Source organism: Vicia villosa, linkage group LG4 (genome assembly GCF_029867415.1).
Source record: "Vicia villosa cultivar HV-30 ecotype Madison, WI linkage group LG4, Vvil1.0, whole genome shotgun sequence".
NCBI classification, from domain to species: Eukaryota; Viridiplantae; Streptophyta; class Magnoliopsida; order Fabales; family Fabaceae; genus Vicia; species Vicia villosa.
In genome coordinates this window covers 40499758-40511011 of record NC_081183.1, presented here as the reverse complement: position 1 = coordinate 40511011, position 11254 = coordinate 40499758, and positions in this window count along the sequence as shown.

Sequence of the window (11254 nt, the reverse complement as noted above, 5' to 3'; positions counted from 1 at the left end):
TCTACGCAGATAAGATCCATGTGCCACCGACTCTACTCAACGTTCTCTCATCTCCGTGGCCTTTCTCCATGTGGGGTATCGACATGATTGGAATGATCGAATCGAAAGCTTCAAACGGTCATCGTTTCATCTTGGTAGCAATTGATTACTTCACCAAATGGGTCGAAGCAGCATCGTACGCCAACGTTACAAGACAAGTGGTTGTAAGGTTCATCAAGAATAACATCATTTGCCGATATGGTATTCCCAGCAAGATCATTACTGACAATGGTTCAAACTTGAACAACAAAATGATGAAAGAATTGTGTGAGGGATTCAAGATTGAGCATCATAACTCTTCTCCTTACAGACCAAAAATGAATGGCACCGTTGAAGCTGCCAACAAGAACATTAAGAAGATCGTCCAGAAGATGGTCGTCACTTACAAAGACTGGCACGAAATGCTGTCATTTGCTTTACATGGGTACCATACTTCAGTGCGTACTTCAACAGGGGCAACTCCCTTTTCTCTAGTATACGGCATGAAAGCTGTGCTCCCCGTAGAAGTTGAAATACCATCAATGAGAGTCCTCATGGAGACTAACTTATCAGAGGCTGAATGGTGTCAGAGCAGATACGATCAGTTGAATTTAATCGAAGAAAAACGTATGACTGCTCTATGCCATGGACAGTTATACCAAGCAAGGATGAAACAAGCCTTCAACAAAAAGGTTCGACCTCGTGAATTTCAAGAAGGCGACCTCGTGCTTAAAAAGATCTTGTCTTTTCAACCAGATTCTAGGGGCAAATGGTCTCCTAATTACGAAGCCCGAATGTTGTCAAAAGAACATTCTCTGGCGGCGCCATGACTCTTGCAACCATGGATGGTGATGAACTCCCACATCCTGTGAATGCTGATGCAGTCAAGAAATACTTTGTCTAAAAAAGAACAAAAGAACAGCTCGGTAAGTCGAAAACCCGCAAAGGGCGACTTAGGCAAAAATGAGCGTCTCGGTGGACTGAAAACCTGAAAGGGCGGTCCAGGAAAAAATTAGAGACAATAAACAGAAAAAATTCATCCTGGTAGATTGAAAACCTGAAAGGGCAATCTAGGCAAAAATTAGGGATTTATGACAAAGTAACTGCATCACCTGAGGAGTCTTTTTCATCAAAGGATCTTCAATCAAATCATCACCAATCTGAAGCGACAAGCACAGTTGGAACTCAAAGTTGTTAGGGGGAATAGTGGTTATTGCTTTCAATGTAGCCTTTTCCGCATAATTACCATTTCCAACTTTTGTAAATACTCTATGGAATCACGCCTTTAGCTGATTACCATCCTATTAAATAAATTTGAGCCTTGTGCCCATTTGTTTGCAATCTCTAATTTCTTTCAGCTTGCAAAATGACGCTTTAATTGTGTTATTCACTTTTGAAACAAAAAGAAAAAAAGTTTTAAATGAATTTACTTCACTTTTTCAAAATAAAAGCGAAACTTTCCTTTGAGTTGTGAACAACAGAAGGAACATCAACAGCTATCTCCATAGGATGAATCAAAGATTATGATAGGAAGAAGCTCTTCTATCCCCAGTGAAGAAGCTCTTCTATCCCCAGTGAAGAAGCTCTTTTATCCCCAGTGACGAAGATCTTTCATCTCCAGTGAAGAAGTTCTTCCATCTCAATAAGAAAAGATGCTTGTCTTCCCCAGAGAAGTTGAAAGCATGAAGTACCATTCCTCACCCGTGTTATCTACACTGTGTTGAAGAACACTTGCCAAGTATCTGGTTGTATTGCGACGTCGGTCCCTCTCCAGTATACTTCTTTGTCTGTCAGTATTGTTAGCATGCATGCGACATTCATGACATTCATCATTCATACATATTTGCATCATTTATGCATCATTGCATTTTTCAAATGTTTGCTTCGAAATCACTTGTTCAGGATATGTCTATCCCAAAAAAGAGAAAAAAGAAAAAAAAAAAGAGAAAAAAGAAAAAAGAAGAGAAAAAAAAGAAAAAGAAAAACGAAGCAGATATGGGCGTGTCATCTCTCTAGTAGGTTGTCACCCATAAGCAGAAAGAACATCTTCTTTCTCCAGTTCCCCACTGAGATCATTCCTCGTGGAAGAAGGTTGCTTCAGTTTCTCCTTTCAAAACAAAGGAGAAAATCCCCAGTTGAGTTCATGCCTCATGGGTACAAAGTCTTGTTTGACTGTCTCTTTCCAATTCATTCTTGGATAGAACCTTGTCTTTACCAGAGATTCAAATTCCGATTCCCCAAACAGAGTCGTGAAAAAACAGACAATAAGCAATAGCCTCATCGTCTGAGCAGCTTATTTCTCTTTCAAAAGATTTTTCCTCTCTAGGAAATCAATCATGAAGACCATTTGACAATCAGGGCCTTATTACTGTTCACAAGGTTGAATAACCAGTAATTTCCCTAACAAAGTCTCTAGGATCATTTTATCACTCGGCTGATAATTGATCATGTCTTCAAAACCACTATCACGAGGCTGGTAGTCGGTAACCTTTTTGTTCTGGTTATATTATTTAACATGTCTATCACAAGGCTGATAGTCGGTAATATTAACCGAACCTTTGAAACTATTTTTTTACCATGTCAAGTCTATCACCATGCTGATAGTCGGTAATACAGTTTCATACCTTTCACCTTCGCATTATTAAACAAGTCTATCCCCATGCTGATAGTCGATAATGTCGATAGGTAAGCTTTTCTTACAAAGCTATCATTCCCCGGTGAAGCATACACTTGCATTCCCGAAAAAAGAAAAAAACGGATTCTCTTCCTAAAACGGATTGAGACATCCTTCCCGGTCTCTTGTCCCCAGTGGAGTCAGTTCTTGATATCCCCTCGGTACAGATATCCTTGCATCATTCGCAATTTTGGTATCTTAGGTCCAAAATTTGCGTCTTCTGATATTTAAGTCTCTTCCACCCTATCAAAACGAAGATTTTCAATCTTCATGTCTCAGGTTGAAGAAACTTAAACAGGGGCATCTGTCATACCCCAATTTTGGACCTAAGATACCACCTCATATCATCTGCATATGCATCATTTGCATCTCTAACAAATTGCATAGCTTGTGTTTGCTACTTGTGACTCAGCAGGGTTTAATCAAGAAATCACTCATCAGTACAAGCAACAATCAATTAGGGTTTTGTTTTCCCTTCATCTCAAAAGAACCATCTTCATCAACAATCAACATCTGGTCCTCAAAGATTCATTTCAACAAGCTCAGAGGCTTTGAATCAACCAGATTAGGGTTTTGACTGAAGATAGCACACCCCTGACTTTTGCTCAGGATTTGACCTAATGACTTGGGACATGACCTCAAGGCCCCAAGTACATCATTTTGACCTAATCTATTGACTCAAGACATCTCCAACACAGGGACTGATCAACAGTGAAATTTCAAATCATCAGATTAGGGTTTTGAACTATCAGGGACTGAAATCAGGGATCACATTTGGGAAACCCTAAAAATCCCCAGGAAGTCAATCAAAGGTTTCAATCATCCTCAAATAATCCCTATGACAACATCCAATGGAAATTACATCTCAATTCAAGATCCACAGTCATCAATTTCATCAGGTCGACAATTAGGGTTTTTGACCTAATTCACTGAACAATTGACCTTTTAATCAGAACATGGTGCCACAACTTAAACAATGTCTCAAGGTCCTCCAATACCTCAATATGATCCATTCATACCACTCATTTGATGAGGATAGCTTGATTCATTTGAAATCTCCAGAAACGCGATTCGTCTGAAAAAGTCAACTGCACAAGATCACCATTGACTTTTGGGGAATTTTGGTCAAACTTGACTTTTGAAGTTTTGAATCATCAATATATGATATATGAAGTCATTTGATCAAGAAAAATCAAGAAAATCAATCAAGAATCAAAAAGTCAAAAGTTTGACTTTCCATACTTAGAAAAATTCTAAGTGTTTTTCAATAGTTTTTTCCAAACTTTGGAAGGGAATAACTCAAAATTTCACCTACAAACTGAAACAAACTTCCAACATGAAAGTTGTAGATTTTGATCCAATGAACAACTTTGTCACAATTAATTTTTTTCCAAAAGATCAACCATTTAAGAGATATGGAGCTTCAAAGTTGGTATCTTTTGAAAATTTCACTTAAAACCTCATTTTCTTCAAAGTTCATGGATCTTTTTCACCCATTTCCTTAAAGGTCTTGAAGAAACTTTCAACTAGGGTTTTGAAGTGTGTAATATGAGCTTTCCAAAATGTCCAAGAGCATGAAAAAATATGGAGTGTAGCCATGGTTTTGAATTTTGTCATTAGAGGTCATTATGCATGAAATTTCAAGCCATTTTCACAAAGTTCTTACACTACATGACCTATAATCCAAGTAATGATGCATAGAAGCAATAATTGAAAGATATTTTCTGATTTGAAGATCAGAATGGAAGAGGATAAGAAGCTTGGAAGAATGACCATGGTTAAGTTACTTTAACCATTTTGCATTAAATGTAAAAGATTCCTTTTTATCTCTTAAGCCAAATCATCACTTCTTGATCAACTTGCAAAGGTCTGAGTTCATAACTCTTGGCCTATAAATAGAGGTGCAAATCACTCTTCAAATCACACCAAAACCTCACAATTATAGGTTTTCTCTCTTCTTTCTTGAATTGCAAGTTTCATAATTTTCAAAGAGGTAGAAAACTCAACCTCCAAACCTTTGAAGTTATGGCCAAAGTGATGGTTCTAGCAACTCATAAACATCATATGTGATGTGTCTGATCCATCCATACACCCCAAAAACACCCAAAACCCAGATTCACTCTTCAACCTCCATATGAACATGAAATGAACCTTATCATGTCAATTTCCATTCTAGCTCATCTCTGTCCAAACTATCACTTCTAACATCATCCATATATCACATATGAACTATACAATCCATCACATATAGCCAATAACCTCAGAATCATCAAGCTCGATTCATACTTGGTCCTACTGCAGATCGGGTTCCACCAACTGATCCAGATGTTTTCAATCCACTCCAAGCATTCAAACACCTTCCCTAAGGTCCATTGAAGCTATCCAGATCATCAAACAACTTCTGTAACACCTCTATTGCAGGATTCGATTCTCAGTTTGGCCGTTTTTGAAGGTAAGTGCTATCAACTTCAAACTCATACATACATGCATCATAAATGAAAAATTGAGTTGCTATCTTGTTTCTGCACTATCACTGATCAATAACCCTCAATCAATTTCACAATTCATCAATCATGCACGATTTCATGTTCAAATTCAGAATTAGGGTTCTTAGTGTTCATCACAAAATTGATCACCTTAGAGCAAAGATAAATGAATTATGAGGGCACCATCATGTTCCTCGTCCAAAACCGAGCGAGATAGACTATCTACTTGATCAAAACCACACAGATTTGGAGATTTTCAAAAATCAGTTAGGGTTGTGTTCTTGGCGCGTTTTTTGGTTTGAAAAATTCAAATATTTGTTTCAAAATATATTCAATTGAAGGCGTATGTATTACAAGCCACAAGCGTGGCTCAGTTGGCAAGTGTTTTGGCTGGTGAGAGAGAGGGCGTGGGTTCAAACCCTGGCAGGACCAAACCATTTTTTTACAACTATTTTTCTTCAATTTTTTACACAACTTCATCAATTAATTAAACCAATCAAATTAACTCATTTTAATTTCATTTTTTGTACACTCCTCATTTAATATATGTATTTTATGCATACCAAAAAAAATCACCAAAAAATATTTATTTAATACATTTTTAAATAGGTTTAAAATGACATGTTTTTTAAGTGTTTTTAAATACTTTAAATATTGTTTTTATTTGATTTTTCAAACCTAATCACTTGTAAATATTTTTTGTGATCAAACCCTAATTTTTTAGGTCTTAATTAAGCTTTAAAATTTGTTTTTTAACTTAATTAAGGTGACTTTTGTCAAAAATTCAAACCGTTTTAAAACAAGCGATCACGATTCTTTTCAAAACGATAAACCATTTCTTTTAGATTTTTCTTTTCAAAAGAAACTATTGATTAAATCTTTTTGATTGATCAATTGATTTTCAAAACGATGTGGGCCTCTCGAATATTAGAGAGTATAAGTCCCTTTCCTTTTCTTTGTACAGTTTTTCTTTAAACAGAAAACTTCTTTCAAAACGAAGAAACCTCGCGTTTTTAACAATAATCAACCATGTTTTATAAAATAAAACATGGGCCTCCACATAGGTATAAGTCCCATTCCTTTACATGAAATTAGGTATTTCATTGTACATACACCTTTTTGTACATACCTCGATCAATTTGATTTTTAACCTCGAATAACAAATCAAAAATGAAGGTTTCCTTTAAATCTTCCCAAAAATACCATGGGCCTCCATGTAGGTATAAGTCCCAAGCCCTTTTGTAAATACTTGTTTACATAGCTTTTGAATAAACTCAATGGGCCTCTCCCCGAGTATAAGTCCCGAGCCCCCGTGTATACAAATGGATCATGCGTACAGGTATATTTCCTTCATAAACTCCATTATATACACATACTTTGTCATATATATGTATAACTGTTCATATTTGTTCATGTACTTGTTCATATTTGTTCGTACTTGTTCATGTTTGTGATTGTGTTATATATGCTTGTTCAACTTAGTACAACACTAGGTTCCCCATAGCCTCCTATTGGGCTTCGTGCAAAGAATCTCCCTAGTTTAGGTTAGGACATAGAGTATGGTTTCCCGGTGAAATCGCTCTAAGAGCTCAAACCAACTATACCATGCCTCCTCTTGGGCTTCGTACAAACGACTTGTCCCTCCCATAGCCTCCTCTTGGGCTTACAATGCAAGGACCCTCGATTGTCCCTCCCATAGCCTCCTCTTTGGCTTACAATGCAAGGACCCTCGGATAGCCTCCTCTTGGGCTTCGTACAAGGACCCATGGGCTTCTTATAAGCATCCCCAATATCCAAATCAAATACCCTAGGAGATTAGACATTTATCATCTCTATGATAGAGTATCTCATCTATATCATCACAAACAATCAATCAATCAATCAACTTAACTTTTTTTCCCACAAGGCTGGCTGATCAATCAAACCTTTTTTGCCACCATACTGGCTGATTAATCAAAGTTTTTGTCACAAGGCTGACTTCATTGAAACTTTTGCCACAAGGCTGGCTGATTAATCAAAACTTTTTGTCACAAGGCTGACTTCATTGAAAGTTTTTGCCACAAGGCTGGCTAAAAAACATCTTTATCATTCTAAGCACCATAAGTGGCACAGCCCAGGGCTTATAATGAAAAGATTTTCAAACAAAAACAAACAGATGTATGTGATGATATAGATTAGATACATCGAACATTTAGATGATATTTGTCTCTTTTCCTTTGCTTCCACTAGCATAAGTGGGAACTACGATTGCTCCTACTTTCTCAATTTGAGAATACGTAGGCACAAGGTCGTATCCTTGGCGAGTAAAACTTCTCTCTCAAACCATTCAAACCTTAGCACCCGTAGACCCCGAGCTACAGATGCTCTGATTCCCTCTAAGGGATATGTATGCAGAGGATCGCGATGATCTTTGCGAGCATAATCAAACAAACACCTTAGGTCCCACCTATTTCACAAGAACCTCTCAATAACATGGAATGAAAAACATAGAAAAGAAACCTATAGAGTACTATAGATACGTTGGGTGCTAATACCTTCCCTTCGTATAACCAACCCTCTTACCCAAAGATCTCTCCCCCACTTTTAAGGTTATTGTAGCTTTTTTCCTTTTCCTACTTTGGAAACAATAAAAAGTTTGGTCGGAACAAAAGAAAAATCCTTTTTTTGAGCACTCGAGCCCAAAGAAGGCATCAGGTGTCTCATCCCGAAAAAAGGATACGATTTTTCCCCGCGACAGATGGCTCAATCCTATTTACAGGCAAGAGAAAGAACAACATTTACAAGATTGATCTTCAAGATCTTAAGAATTAGAAGGTTACTTGCCTTATGTCTGTTAGTGAAGAGCAGTGGGTCTGGCACAGAAGATTAGGTCATGCTAGTTTGAGAAAGATTTCTCAGATTAACAAACTTAATCTGGTCAGAGGACTCCCTAATCTGAAATACAAATCAGATGCTCTTTGCGAAGCATGTCAGAAAGGGAAGTTTTCCAAACCTGCATTCAAGTCTAAGAATGTTTCTCTTCCTCTAGGCCGCTAGAACTTCCGCACATTGATCTGTTTGGCCCAGTCAAAAGAGCATCTATCAGAGGGAAGAAATATGGATTAGTCATCGTAGACGACTATAGCAGATGGACATAGGTAAAGTTCTTGAAACACAAGGATGAGTCTCATACAGTGTTCTTTGACTTCTGCACTCAGATCCAATCTGAGAAAGAGTGTAAAATCATAAAGGTCAGAAGTGATCATGGTGGTGAATTCGAGAACAGATTATTCGAAATTTATTTCAAAGAAAATGGTATTGCCCATGATTTCTCTTGTGCTAGAACTCCACAGTAAAATGGAGTTGTAGAACGAAAGAATAGGACTCTACAAGAAATGGCCAGAACCATGATAAATGAAACCAATATGGCTAAGCATTTCTGGGCAGAAGCAATTAACACTGCATGTTATATTCAGAATAGAATCTCCATAAGACCTATTCTTAATAAGACTCCTTATGAATTGTGGAAGAACAGAAAGCCCAACATTTCTTATTTCCATCCATTTGGATGTGTATGTTATATTCTGAACACTAAAGATCATCTGCATAAGTTTGATTCTAAGGCACAAAAGTGTTTCCTTCTTGGATATTCTGAACGCTCTAAAGGCTACAGAGTATACAATACTGAAACATTGGTTGTTGAAGAATCAATCAATATCAGATTTGATGATAAGCTTGGTCTTGAAAAGCCAAAGCAATTTGAGAATTTTGCAGATATAGAAATCTCTAATTCAGACTCTGAAGAACCCAGAAGCAAAGTTTCAGAAGATCAAGTTGCTGCTTCATTAGAGAATCTCTGATTTTCTGAAGAGCCAACTATTAGAAGATCTTCTAGACTCAACTCTGCTCACTCAGAAGATGTTATCATTGGGAAGAAATATGATCCTATCAGAACAAGAGCATTCCTTAAGAACAATGCAGAATGTCAATTTGGTCTAGTATCTCTAATTGAGCCAACTTTTGTTGATCAAGCTCTGGAGGATGCTGACTGGATAATTGCCATGCAAGAAGAACTAAATCAATTTACAAGGAATGATGTTTGGGATCTAGTTCCAAGACCAAAAGGATTTAACATCATTGGAACTAAGTGGGTCTTTAGAATTAAGCTAAGCGAAAAAGGAGAAGTTGTAAGAAACAAAGCGAGACTGGTTGCTCAGGGCTATAGTCAGCAAGAAGGTATTGACTATACTGAAACCTTTGCACCAGTGGCCAGGTTAGAATCTATTCGCTTATTAATTTCTTTTGCCACTCAACATAACATCACTCTGTATCAGATGGATGTTAAGAGTGACTTATTAAATGGCTATATAGATGAGGAAGTATATGTCCACCAACGTCCTGGTTTTGAAGACTCTAAGTCTCCAGAACATGTTTTCAAATTAAAGAATTCATTATATGGCCTAAAGCAAGCTCCTAGAGCTTAGTATGAAAGATTAAGTTCTTTCCTTCTGAATAATGGTTTCACTAGAGGACAAGTGGATACAACTCTCTTCTGTAAAACATTTAAAAAGGATATTTTAATTTTCCAAATATATGTTGATGATATTATCTTTGGAACATCTAATGCTACACTTAGAAAGGAGTTTGCTAAGTCTATGGAGGCTGAGTTTGAAATGAGCATGATGGGAAAACTCAAGTATTTCCTTGGGATCCAAATCAATCAAACTTCTGAAGGAACTTATGTTCATCAGACCAAATATGTGAAAGAACTTCTGAAGAAGTTTAATCTTTCAGAAAGCAAAGAAGCAAAGACTCCTATGCATCCAACACGTGTTCTAGGTAAGGATGAGGTAAGTAAGAAGGTAGATCAGAAGCTCTACATAGGTATGATTGGATCTCTTCTATATCTTACTGCTTCTAGACCTGACATTTTATTCAGTGTTTGTCTGTGTGCAAGATTCCAATCAGATCCTAGAGAATCTCACTTAACTGTTGTTAAGAGAATTCTGAGGTATCTGAAAGGTACTACTAATGTTGGTTTAGTCTATAGAAGATCTGAAGAATACAAATTAGTAGGATTTTGTGATGCTGATTATGCTGGAGATAGAGTTGAAAGGAAAAGTACTTCTGGAAGTTGTCAATTTCTTGGAAGTCATCTGATCTCCTGGTACAGCAAGAAGCAAGCTACAATTGCCCTCTCTACAATAGAAGCAGAATATGTTGCTATTGTTGGATGTAGTACACAGATGCTCTGGATGAAGAGTCAACTAGAAGATTATCAGATATATGAGAGTAACATTCCTATCTTCCGTGATAATACTTCTGCTATTTGTTTATCTAAGAATCCAATCTTACATTCCAAAGCTAAACATATTGAGATTAAACAACATTTCATTAGGGACTATGTTAAGAAGGGTGTTCTATATTTAAACTTTGTTGATACAGACCATCAATGGGCTGATATCTTTACAAAACCCCTTGTTGAAGATAGGTTTAAGTTCATTCTGAAGAATATCAGTATGGATTTATACCCAGAATGAAAGGATGCGAAGTTCTGATATATGGATTAGATTTGAAATGATCATTTAGTTTCTTATCAGAAGTTCTGACAATGTTGATCAATTAGATATTCTGATTCTGTTATTACTAACGTTTCATATGTCTAAGTTGATTCAGAATTTCTTTTAAAGCAAAACAGCTGTCACCAGCTATTCCAGAAGATGAACACGTGTTCACTCTGAAGGGACAAGCATGCGTGCAGTTGATGAGACGCCGCCCTAGGTAACTTTGCAAATCATTTCAAATATCACGTTTTACCCTAACGTCACTCAACATTAAATGCTAAGTGATTCAAACTCTATAATCTCCTTCATTCAAAATCATATTACATATCATTTCAAATTCGTGCCTATATATACGCATCTCTATATCATTTCATCTCTTTCCATTCACTCTCTTTGTTCATTGTCTGTGTTTGTTCGTCTCTCTCTCTCTCTTTTCATAAACCCTAGTTTCTAAACCCAGTAATCTCAGTGTGAATCTATGGCTTCTTCATCAAATGTTCAACGCAAGGTTTCATCTTCAAACCAAGTTCAAC